Below are 12,578 nucleotides of genomic sequence, written 5' to 3' on the forward strand. Positions count from 1 at the left end.
GTGCTTCGGATCAACTCTGGTCGAGTGATCCTTCGGCGGGAGTAACATAGTAAATGACGGCAGATAAAGACCCGAATGGTCCATCCAGTCTGCCCAACCTGATTCAATTTAAATTTTTTAATTTTTTCTTCTTAGCTATTTCTGGGCAAGAATCCAAACCTTTACCCTGTAATGTGCTTGGGTTCCAACTGCCAAAATCTCTGTTAAGACTTACTCCAGCCCATCTACACCCTCCCAGCCATTGAAGCCCTCCCCAGCCCATCCTCCATCAAACGGCCATATACAGACACAGACCGTGCAAGTCTGCCCAGTACTGGCCTTAGTTCAATATTTAATATTATTTTCTGATTCTAAATCCTCTGTGTTCATCCCACGCTTCTTTGAACTCAGTCACAGTTTTACTCTCCACCACCTCTCTCGGGAGCGCATTCCAGGCATCCACTACCCTCTCCATAAAGTAGAATTTCCTAACATTGCCCCTGAATCTACCACCCCTCAACCTCAAATTATGTCCTCTGGTTTTACCATTTTCCTTTCTCTGGAAAAGATTTTGTTCTACATTAATACCCTTCAAGTATTTGAACGTCTGAATCATATCTCCCCTGTCTCTCCTTTCCTCTAGGGTATACATATTCAGGGCTTCCAGTCTCTCCTCAGTCTTCTGGCGCAAGCCTCCTATCATTTTCATCACCCTCCTCTGGACCGCCTCAATTCTTCTTGCGTCCTTCGCCAGATACGGTCTCCAAAACTGAACACAATACTCTAAGTGGGGCCTTACCAATGACCTGTACAGGGGCATCAACACCTTCTTCCTTCTACTGACTATGCCTCTCTTTATACAGCCCAGCATCCTTCTGGCAGCAGCCACTGCCTTAGCACACTGTTTTTTAGCCTTTAGATCTTCGGACACTATCACCCCAAGGTCCCTCTCCCCGTCCGTGCATATCAGCTTCTCTCCTCCCAGCATATACGGTTCATTCCTATTATTAATCCCCAAATGCATTACTCTGCATTTCTTTGCATTGAATTTTAGTTGCCAGGCATTAGACCATTCCTCTAACTTTTGCAGATCCTTTTTCATATTTTCCACTCCTTCTTCGGTGTGTACTCTGTTACAAATCTTGGTATCATCTGCAAAAAGGCACACTTTTCCTCCTAACCCTTCAGCAATGTCACTCACAAACATATTGAACATGATTGGCCCCAGCACCGATCCCTGAAGGACTCCATTACTCCCCTATCCGTCCTTCGAGCGACTTCCATTAACCACCACCCTCTGGCGTCTGTCCGACAGCCAGTTTCTGACCCAGTTCACCACTTTGGGTCCTAACTTCAGCCCTTCAAGTTTGTTCAACAGCCTCCTATGAGGAACTGTATCAAAGGCTTTGCTGAAATCCAAGTAAATAACATCTAGCATATGTCCTCGATCAAGCTCTCTTGTCACCCAATCAAAAAATTCAATCAGGTTCGTTTGGCACAATTTACGTTTTGTAAAGCCATGTTGCCTCGGATCCTGTAACCCATTAGATTCAAGGAGGTACACTAACCTTTCTTTCAGCAAAACTTCCATTATTTTACCAACAACTGAAGTGGGGCTTACTGGCCTGTAGTTTCCTGCTTCATCCCTGTGACCACTTTTATGAATAGGGACCACATCCGCTCTCCTCCTATCCCCAGGAATCACTCCCGTCTCCAGAGATTTGTTGAACAAGTCTTTAATAGGACTCGCCAGAACCTCTCTGAGCTCCCATAGTATGCTGGGATGGATCCCATCTGGTCCCATCGATTTGTCCACCTTCAGTTTTTCAAGTTGCTCATAAACACCCTCCTCCATGAACAGCGCAGAATCTACTCCATTTTCTCGTGTAATTTTGCTAGACAATCTCGGTCCTTCTCCAGGATTTTCTTCTGTGAACACAGAACAGAAGTATTTGTTTAGCACATTTGCTTTCTCCTCATCACTTTCCACATATTGATTCCCAGCATCTTTTAGCCTAGCAATTCCATTTTTCATCTTCCTTCTTTCACTAATACATCTGAAAAAATTTCTGTCTCCCTTTTATTTACATTTTTAGCCATTTGTTCTTCCGCCAGACGTATCTCTCTCTTGGCTTCTTTCAATTTCACCCTGTAGTCCTTTCTGCTCTCCTCTTCTTGGATTTTTTTATATTTCACGAACGCCAATTCTTTCACCTTTATTTTCTCAGCCACTAGGTTGGAGAACCATATCGGCTTCCTTTTTCTCTTGTTTTTATTGATTTTGTTCACATAAAGGTCCGTAGCCATTTTTATCGCTCCTTTCAGCTTTGACCACTGTCTTTCCACTTCTTATATGTCCTCCCATCCTAACAGCTCTTTCTTCAGGTACTCTCCCATTGCATTAAAGTCCGTACGTTTGAAATCTAGTACTTTAAGTATCGTGCGGCCGCTTTCCACTTTAGCCGTTATATCAAACCAAACCGTTTGATGATCGCTACTTCCCAGGTGAGCACCCACTCGAACATTAGAGATACTCTCTCCATTTGTGTGGACCAGATCCAATATCGCTTTTTCCCTTGTGGGTTCCGTCACCATTTGTCTGAGCAGAGCCTCTTGAAAGGCATCCACAATCTCCCTACTTCTTTCCGATTCTGCAGACGTAACATTCCAGTCCGCATCCAGCAGGTTGAAATCTCCCAACAGCAGAACCTCCTCTTTCCTTCCAAACTTTTGGATATCCACAATCAGATCCTTTTCAATTTGCTGTGATTGAATCGGAGGTCTGTAGACTACACCCATGTAGATAGAAGTTCCATCCTCTCTTTTAAGAGCAATCCATATCGCTTCTTCCTCTCCCCAGGTCTCTTGCATTTCGGTCGCTTGGATATTGATCTTTACATAGAGAGCTACTCCTCCACCTTTTTGACCATATCTGTCTTTCCTAAAAAGATTATATCCCGGTATGTTTGCATCCTATCCATGTGATGCTTTCATCTGATTCCGCCATACCAGTGTCCAGGACGGCAAAGAGGGCACTTTTTGCGAAACGCAAGCACAGTTCCGGGGAAATATTCTCATAAGACTTACTAGATAAAGACAGGTTATTCATCCTCTCCAAGATAGGGAGAACAAGAGGACACTCTCTAAAGTTAAAAGGGGATAGACAAATGTAAGGAAGTTCTTCATCACCCAGAGAGTGGTGGAACACTTGAACTCTCTTCCAGAGGCTGTTATAGGGGAAAACACCCTCCAGTGATTCAAGACAAATTTAGACAAGTTCCTGCTGAACCGGAACACAATCAGGTAGGGCTGGTCTCAGTTAGGGCACTGGTCTTTGACCTGGGGGCTGCTGCGGGAGCGGACTGCTGGGCAGGATGGACCACTGGTCTGACCCAGCAGCGGCAATTCTTATGTTCTTAAGTCTTCTGAGCATTCCAAATCTTGAGTACCGCAGCTTAGTTTTGGCCGCCGGGGACTTAATTCTGCCGGATTTGTGGATATGTTGTATCAGACTTTCATGAGAATGAGGGCTATGCCTGTATCTCCCTCTCAGACTCCGGTGTATAAGTCTGTTCAGCCTTTGGATTCCATTATGTCCATTTGCTCCCTTGCTGCTCTACCTGAATTCCAGCGGCAGTTCCCCACTATTGCCTCAGTGCCTGCATCAATTTTTATGCCTTTGCTGTGGCACAGATCTTCGGCGGGGTCCGCTGATCTAGCTAGCTTAGAGGATCTCAGAGATTCCCAGAACACTGATTTCCGCATTCTGGGAGAGGATCAGGCGATGAACAGGCTCTTTAAGTCTAGCCGCCTTCCTGATCTTATCTCTGAGTCCCTGCGGACATTGAAACTTGATTCAGACTCAGCATTTCAGGCAGAGAGTTCCATTATGAGTTCTAAGCCCCGTTTTCCGCTGCATTTCTGGATCATGTGGACTTAGCGGAAATGCTCTTGGAAGTTTGGGAGGCCCCGTAGGGTCCCCTGAAGTGCGCTTGGACCATGGCTAAATTGTATCTCATGACATTGGAATTTTCTAAGTGCTTAGTCCTGCTGAGAGTGGATTCAACGGTGGCTGATGTCTCTAAACATACCTCTTTGCCCTCGGATGGAGAGGTTGTCCTGAAGGATGTTCAGGACAGAAGCCTGGATTTTGTCATAACGCTTCTTTTTGATTCTGCTGCAACGGGAGTGCAAGCCGTGGCTGCTACTTCCTTTGTGACCCAGGCGTGTCATACCATACTCAGTCAAGATCCTGAGAAGGTTGTCCTTCACGACCTCGACTTCTGGGGTGAATTATTTGGCAGATGCACTCTGATATCTTGAAAGTTTTTTTGCTAAGCAGAGATCCTGAGTCCAAAATGGTGTCAATGCAGTGAAAGCACAAGTTGTCCTCCACCCCAAAAAAGTTCAAGACAGAAAAATCTAAAGGCAAAGTCATGGCAACTTTGTTCTGGGATGATAAAGGACTTTTGCTTCTGGAGTTCATGCCACACAAGACCACCATAACAGGGGAGAGTTGTGCCAACACAATGATCACTTTTCAGAAAGCAATCAAAGAGACAAGATGATGGAAACTCACAACAGGCATACTGCTTCTTCATGACAATGCGCCGGTGCACATGTCACGATAATCACAGACTACCATCTGAGAATGTGGGTTTCAGCAACTTGAACCATCCACCCTACAGTCCTGACCTGGCTCCCTCAGATTATTTCCTGTTCCGAGTTTTGAAGAAATCTCTCCATGGACAGCAGTTTTCAAATGATGAAGTTGTCAAGGAAGCTGACGTCCTGGTTTGAAGGTCAAACAGAAGAATTATTTTCAAAGGGATTAAAGTCATTACAGGAAAAGTAGATGAAGTGTATGGAGCTATTATGGGAGAAAGAGAGATGGTGAACAGAGAGAGAGACATGTTGCATTTGAGAGTGGAGGAGAGAGGAAGAAATGCTGTGCAGGAGTGGGGAGGGGAAAACGAGGGAAATTATCCAGGATAGAAGGGAGTGAGAAATGCTGTACAATGGGGGAGTGCTTTACAGTGGGAGGGAAGAAAGAGAGAAATGCTGGACATGGTAGGAGGAACCAATGGACAGCAACTGCTTGAAGAATTTGCAGAACACAGAAAAGCAGAAAAAGAGAAACTGGAACCAACTTGATATTCTTCATACAGAGATAAAAAAGACTTTCAAAAGCAATATAAATATCTCTCTTAACATATACTTGTGCTGCTTTAACTCTGTACGATTGCCATTGCCAATTCAAAATGGCCGCAGCATTCTTCAGTTGCATAGAAGTAGGGAATGCCTTAGATGTCACTAGCTAGATTATCCAATGAAATGCACAGCAGACATCATTCACCCCACCACTTTGTGCTGACAATTACCACTACAGAGATCCAAAACCATTTAATCCGCTATAGCCATCCAGTCTGATGTTTCATTAAGACCTTCTGGTATCATGGAACCAAGTTCAAACATCCATCACAGTTCTTTAATATTTAAAATTTGCCCCAGGCATACTCGATTACAACATAAGACCACCTTACTGCTTAAGCCTAATCTAATCTAATAGAAAGTTTTTCAATCTGCATCATGTCCATTCAGATTTGATACAGATCACAGTAAGAAAACACCCTACATTAAGGGGAAGTACAAACTAGATTCTAAAAATAATTGATATAAAATTTATCTTGAATAAAAAGTAAAAAAAACAAACAAATAAAAACTACATCAAAAGTTTTAGCAGGTGGAGGTACTTTTCTTTTTAAAATTTCCTTGCAAATGCCTGGTTATATGGGGGTATTAACTCATGTGTGTTTTTAGATCCATTGAATCCAGAGGCTTTCCTTGAAAATAAAACCGAGATTGCTTCTAAGTGGTGATAATACAGGTAGAATTAGGGGTCTTAAATTATGTGCCAGTAATTCTCTAGTTTTATTTCCCTTTTAGATTTCTATTTTCATAAGACTTCAATGTTTCCCTAAGATGTGGGCTTGTAGGTAGTGATGTGTTGGGTTTTTTCCTGTTAATTAAATTTTTTCCTCCTTTTACCTATCATGTATTTATAACAATTTAAAATTTCAATTAAAAAAGAGAGGAACAAAACCAAAACAGGCAGAAGAGTTGTCAACAAACAAACTCAGGTTAGAGCTGTCAGAATAGGTTCGTATGCAGAAGGCAGGCTATGTTTAAATACCAAAGATCAACAGATGTAGTATATCATTCAGGAACTCGCATGTAAGACCATCCAAGGGTTGAGGTAGAGTGGAAGCTCCTGGATTTAAATGGTATAAGGAGCTAATCAAACAAGATGCAATCAAACCAGAGTGTATCCTCAGTGGACCAAACAAGGCAAAACTATCATACTAACTAGGAAAAATATGAAAGGCAAGAAGAGGCTGCAGATCATAGGTCACTACTTATGTATGGAGAGCTTCTGGAAGCGAGGAAAGTAATTGTGACAATAGATTCATTATCCCAGGACAAGTAGGCAGCATATTCTTAACTAATGGGTGACGGTACCGACGGAGCCCCGGTACGGACAATTTTAGAGTGATTGCACTCTAAGAACTTAGAAAGTTCTAGCTAGGTCGCACCGCGCATGCATGAGTGCCTTCCCGCCCGACGGAGGTGCGCGGTCGCCAGTTTTTTAGTTTCTGCGGAGCTAAGAAGACGCGTTTTTTTCAACGGCCGTTGAAAACTTTTTTCTTGCCTTCCCACTCGCGTATTTTTTGCTTGTTGGAAGCTTATCTTCCTTCTTTTTCTTTGTTTCTAAAAAAAACCCAAAAAAACCCTTTTCTATATTTACTTAATTTTTCTTTTTTTCGGGTTCGCCTCCGCTTTCGATTTGGCAGAGGCAGTGTTTACCTTCATGCCCCCTCAGCCAGGATTCAAGAAGTGCCAATGGTGTGCACGCCCCATCTCGTTGACCGACCCGCACAATTGGTGTCTGCAGTGCTTGGGTCCGGATCATAGGGCTTCCACCTGCACCCGTTGTGCTACTCTTATGAAGCGTACCTTAAAAAACAGGCATTTTCAACAGAAACTTTTGTTTGGTGTCGCGATGACTGATCCCTCGGCATCGACACCGACGTCGGCGGCTTCTCAATCGGCACCCACTTCATCGACGCCGCGCGATACCACTCCGGCGTCGCACCCCTCAGGTAAGCCGGCTAAGAATCCTTCCTCCTTGGAGCATCCTCCGGTCGCTGTGGCAGAGAGTCCAGTCCTGACCTCGAGGCGCCCCCGTAAACGCTCCGCCCCTATTGAGGTGAGGGTATCCTCTTCGGCCTCCTCATCCTCTGGGCGTCGAGCGGCACCGCAGAAAAAGAAAGCGATACTGGTGCCTTCCTTGGATGACCGTATTGCGGCTGTCCTTCAAGTCTAACTGAAAGAGCAATTACAGCAGCTTCTTCCTGCTCTGTTGGCACCGAACCTTCCAGTTCCGGAAAGGTCTGAGCCGCCGGTACCGGCAGTGGAGCAGCCGCTATTGTCGGCCTCCACTCTTTCGGTACCGGTCCATTCTGCCTCCTCGGCTTCCATGCCAGTATTATCGGCGGAGCCGAGAGGCCTCCATCGGGCTGTTCAAACGACCGAGCCTCCACTGCAGTCTGATCACTCCCGGCACCGGTAATCTCTAACTTCCCCGGGTACCACCTCTGTGCGATCCGGGAAGTCGGTACGCAAAACCCGGCATGCTGAACCTTGGACACTGGATTCCCGGGGTCGAGCTTCTCAGGTACGGGACCCTGATCTGTGGGATGACTCTGAAGAGCCGGTGCTGTCTGAGGACGAGGTTTCTTCAGCTGAGGAAGACCCCTCTCTACGGGAACTTTCTTCTAAACTGGACCATTCCTCCTTTACCTCATTTTTAAAGGAGATGTGTGAGTCTCTTTCAATTCCTTTGGAGGCTGAATCTAAAAAATCTAAAGCTTTCCTTGAAGCTTTGGACTTTGATCAGCCTCCAAAGGAATTTCTTAAATTGCCCCTCCATGACATTTTGAGGGAGACCTTTTATAAGAATCTCAAGACACCTTTAACCATCCCTGGTGCTCCTCGTAAGTTAGACACTTTGTACAAGGTTATTCCTATTCCAGGCTTTGACAAACCCCAACTCCCACATGAATCTTTGTTGGTTGAGTCCACTCTCAAAAAGTCTGCGGGCACTAGTGTCTATGCTTCTGTCCCTCCTGGCAGAGAAGGGAAGTCTATGGATAAGTTTGGCAAGCGTTTGTATCAGAATGCTATGCTTGCCAACCGATCCGGTAATTATGCATTTCACTTCTCCTTTTACCTAAAGCACCTCATTCAACAACTGGCTTCATTTGAGAAGTACTTGCCTGAACGGAAGCTACCTTCTTTTTACCAATACACTTCTAGTCTGTTACAGCTCAGAAAATTCATGGTCCGTTCGATTTACGACACCTTCGAACTGACCTCGAGGGCTACTGCGATGGCTGAGGCTATGCGCCGTCTCGCTTGGCTTAGAGTTTCGGAACTTGATGTCAACCACCAGGACCGCCTTGCCAATGCTCCTTGCCTCGGGGATGAATTGTTTGGTGACTCTCTCATTTCCACCACACAAAAATTATCTGCCCATGAGACTCGCTGGGACACTCTGCTGAAGAATAAAAATAAACCTCCACCTGCTCGGCCCTTTCGCCAACAATCCTCTTATCAGCGCCGCTACTCTGCTCGTCCCCTACCACCTGCTCCTGCTCCTCAGCAGCCTCGACGGCAGCGTCAACAGCAACACCAACAGCCTCGTGCTCAACAGCAGCAACCGGTGAAACCTCCTGCCCAACTGAAGTCTACTCAACCCTTTTGACTTCATTCTCCAGGGCCTAGCCAGTCTTCCACCATCGTCCCTTCTGCCTCAACCCATAGGAGGACGTCTTTCTACTTTCCTCAGCCGTTGGGAGATCATCACTTCAGACCAGTGGGTTCTAAACATCATCCGCCACAGCTATTCTCTCAACTTTCAGACTCTTCCCACCCAAAGTCCTCCAAAAGAGTCTGCTTTGAACACATCTCAGTCCTCCCTCCTCCTTCAGGAGGTCTAATCCCTTCTTCTTCTGAACGCCATAGAGGAAGATCCTCCAGATCAGAAGGGGCAGGGATTCTACTCCCGCTATTTTCTGGTTCCCAAAAAAACTGGGGACCTCAGACCCATTCTAGATCTCCGAGATCTCAACAAATGCTTAGTCAAGGAAAAGTTCAAAATGCTTTCTTTAGCCACACTTTATCCTCTTCTCACTCAGGGCAACTGGCTATGCTCCCTCGATCTCAAGGAGACCTACACTCACATTCCGGTCAATCTGGCCTCCAGACAGTATCTCCGTTTCATGATCAGTCATTGTCATTACCAGTACAAAGTGTTACCCTTCGGTCTTGCCTCCTCTCCCAGGGTATTCACAAAGTGTCTCATTGTTGTGGCTGCTTTCCTACGCTCTCACCATCTACAAGTCTTCCCTTACCTGGACGACTGGTTAATCAAAGCTCCTTCATCTCAGGAAGTGCTTCAGGCCACCAACCAGACCATCCTATTTCTCCAACTTCTGGGTTTCGAGATCAATCTTCCCAAGTCGCATCTCATCCCCTCTCAGCGGCTTCAGTTCATCGGAGTGATCTTGGACACTGTTCTCATGAGGGCGTTTCTTCCATCCAATCTCCTTCAGACTTTTCTTCATCTCTGTCAGCAGGTGATCTCACAGCTGTCCATTCCTGCCAAACAAATGATGATACTCTTGGGTCACATGGCCTCGACAGTTCATGTCACCCCCTTCGCACGTTTTCACCTGTGCACTCCTCAATGGACCCTAGCTACCCAGTGGTCCCAGGCGACGGATCCTTGTTCGCGACACATATCTGTGACATCGTCTCTTCAACAGTCTCTGCAATGGTGGTTGAAATCTTACAATCTCTCCAGAGGCCTTCTGTTTCATCTGCCTCCTCATCATCTCGTCATCACCACAGACGCATCCCCATATTCCTGGGGAGCTCACTTGAACGATTTCCAAACACAAAGTCTTTGGACTGCCCAGGAAAAGAAACATCACATCAATTTCCTGGAACTCAGAGCGATGTTTTATGTTCTCAAGGCTTTTCAGCATCTCCTCTTTCCTCAAGTTCTACTACTTTGCACAAACAATCAAGTAGCAATGTACTACATCAACAAACAGGGTGGGACGGGCTCTCACCTGTTGTGTCAGGAGGCCCAAAAGATTTGGTCTTGGGCGACAGCCCGCCACTTATTCCTGAAAGCTGTCTACATCCAGGGCGAGCAGAATTTCTTAGCAGACAATCTCAGCAGAATTCTCCAACCCCACAAATGGACTCTCGATCCCATAACTCTCCAGTCCATTTTCACTTAATGGGGCACTCCTCAGGTGGACCTTTTTGCAGCTCCTCACAATCATCAACTGCCCCAATTTTGCTCCAGACTCTACTCTCCTCACCGTCTGGCAGCAGATGCATTTCTCCTGGATTGGACCAATCTATTCCTTTATGCATTTCCTCCTCTGCCTCTCATGCTGCGGACCTTATTCAAACTCAAGATGGAACAAGCCACTATGATTCTCATCGCTCCACGGTGGCCCAGGCAACATTGGTTCTCCCTTCTGCTTCAACTCAGTTCCAGGGAGCCCATACTTCTTCCACTGTTTCCTTCTCTGCTTACTCAGCATCAGCAGTCCCTCCTCCATCCCAACCTACAGTCTCTGCACCTGACAGCTTGGTATCTCTCGGGCTGACCTCAGCCCATTCTCTTTTTTCTCAGCCTGTCCGTTCTATTCTTGATGCTTCCAGGAAGCCGGCTACTCTTCAATGCTATCAACAGAAGTGGACCCGGTTTTCTTCCTGGTGTCTACTGCATCATCATGATCCAACTTCGCTTGCAGTAGAACTAGTGTTGGATTATCTCCTTTCTTTGTCTAACTCTGGTCTCAAATCTACTTCTATCAGAGTCCACCTCAGTGCCATTACTGCTTTTCATGAGCCAGTTCAAGGAAAACCTCTTACTGCTCATCCTTTGGTTTCCAGATTCATGCGGGGACTTTTCAATGTGAAACCACCCCTCAAGCCCCCTCCTGTGGTCTGGGATCTTAATGTGGTTCTTTCTGCCTTAATGAAACCTCCTTTTGAACCATTGGCCACAGCTCATTTCAAATTTCTCACTTGGAAAGTGGTCTTCCTTATTGCTCTCACCTCTGCCAGGAGGGTCAGTGAGTTGCATGCACTAGTTGCCGATCCACCTTTCACAGTCTTTCACCATGACAAGGTGGTTCTGCATACACATCCAAAGTTCTTCCCTAAGGTGGTATCTGACTTTCATCTTAATCAGTCCATTGTCCTGCCTGTATTCTTCCCGAAACCTCATTCTCATCCAGGAGAGCAGGCTTTGCACACTTTGGACTGCAAGCGTGCTTTGGCTTACTATTTAGAGCGCACTAAGCCTCACAGATCGTCTCCCCAACTTTTTCTGTCCTTTGATCCAAATAAGTTGGGGCATCCTGTTTCTAAACGTATGTTATCCAATTGGCTTGCTGCTTGCATCTCGTTCTGTTATGCTCAGACCGGACTGCCACTGGAAGGTTCTGTCACGGCCCATAAGGTTCGAGCTATGGCAGCATCTGTAGCTTTCCTCAGATCAACTCCTATTGAGGAAATCTGCAAGGCTGCTACTTGGTCCTCGGTTCATACTTTCACATCTTATTATTGTCTGGATGCATTCTCCAGACAGGATGGTCACTTCGGCCAATCTGTTTTACAACATTTATTTTTCTAATGGCCAACCTTCCCTCCATCCCTCTTTTTGTTAGCTTGGAGATCACCCATCAGTTAAGAATATGCTGCCTGCTTGCCCTGGGATAAAGCACAGTTACTTACCGTAACAGATGTTATCCAGGGACAGCAGGCAGATATTCTTAGGTCCCACCCACCTCCCCGGGTCGGCTTCTTAGCTGGCTTATCCTAACTGGGGACCGCGTGCCTCCGACGGGCGGGAAGGCACTCGCGCATGCGCGGTGCGGCCTAGCTAGAACTTTCTAAGTTCTTAGAGTGCAATCACTTTAAAATTGTCCTTACCGGGGCTCCGTCGGTGCCGTCACCCATCAGTTAAGAATATCTGCCTGCTGTCCCTGGATAACACCTGTTACGGTAAGTAACTGTGCTATACAGCTGTACTATCTAATGGTATAGAAATGAGCAATAGTAAATCCTAGCAAAAATGAAAATTTAAGGGGTAATACAGCTAGTGATAACACTTATTTTTAAACACCACTGTGGGTTTTTCAGTTCTAGGCCATACCTAAATAGCAGCGTTTGACTATCCATGTGTTTTTTTTGTGTTGTTTTTTTTGGGGGAGACTCCCAGCACTTATCCAGGTACTAATAATATTTAGACTGGCACCCGGATAACTTTCTGGTAAAACATCTTTAGATGTTTCAGTGATATTCACATCAAATAACTTTGAAACCTAGAGGCATACTCTTAACTGGTATATAGATGAAAGGAAAAGGAAGCCAATGCCTAGGGATACTGGATCATGAAGGATCCCTCTGCTACTATTGAGTGCAGAAAGATCCATTAATTGATGATTTGT

The 12,578-nt window shown here is 45.7% G+C and overlaps 1 protein-coding gene across 6 annotated transcripts in view; it reads left to right on the forward strand.

Annotated features, from left to right (window-relative positions):
* Positions 1-12,578, forward strand: part of RNF17 (ring finger protein 17) — a 510,797-nt gene that overhangs the window by 463,401 nt on the left and 34,818 nt on the right. The gene's annotated exons all lie outside the window — the stretch shown is intronic.

The sequence above is a fragment of the Geotrypetes seraphini genome, chromosome 6 (assembly GCF_902459505.1).
Source record: "Geotrypetes seraphini chromosome 6, aGeoSer1.1, whole genome shotgun sequence".
In the NCBI taxonomy this organism is placed as follows: domain Eukaryota; kingdom Metazoa; phylum Chordata; class Amphibia; order Gymnophiona; family Dermophiidae; genus Geotrypetes; species Geotrypetes seraphini.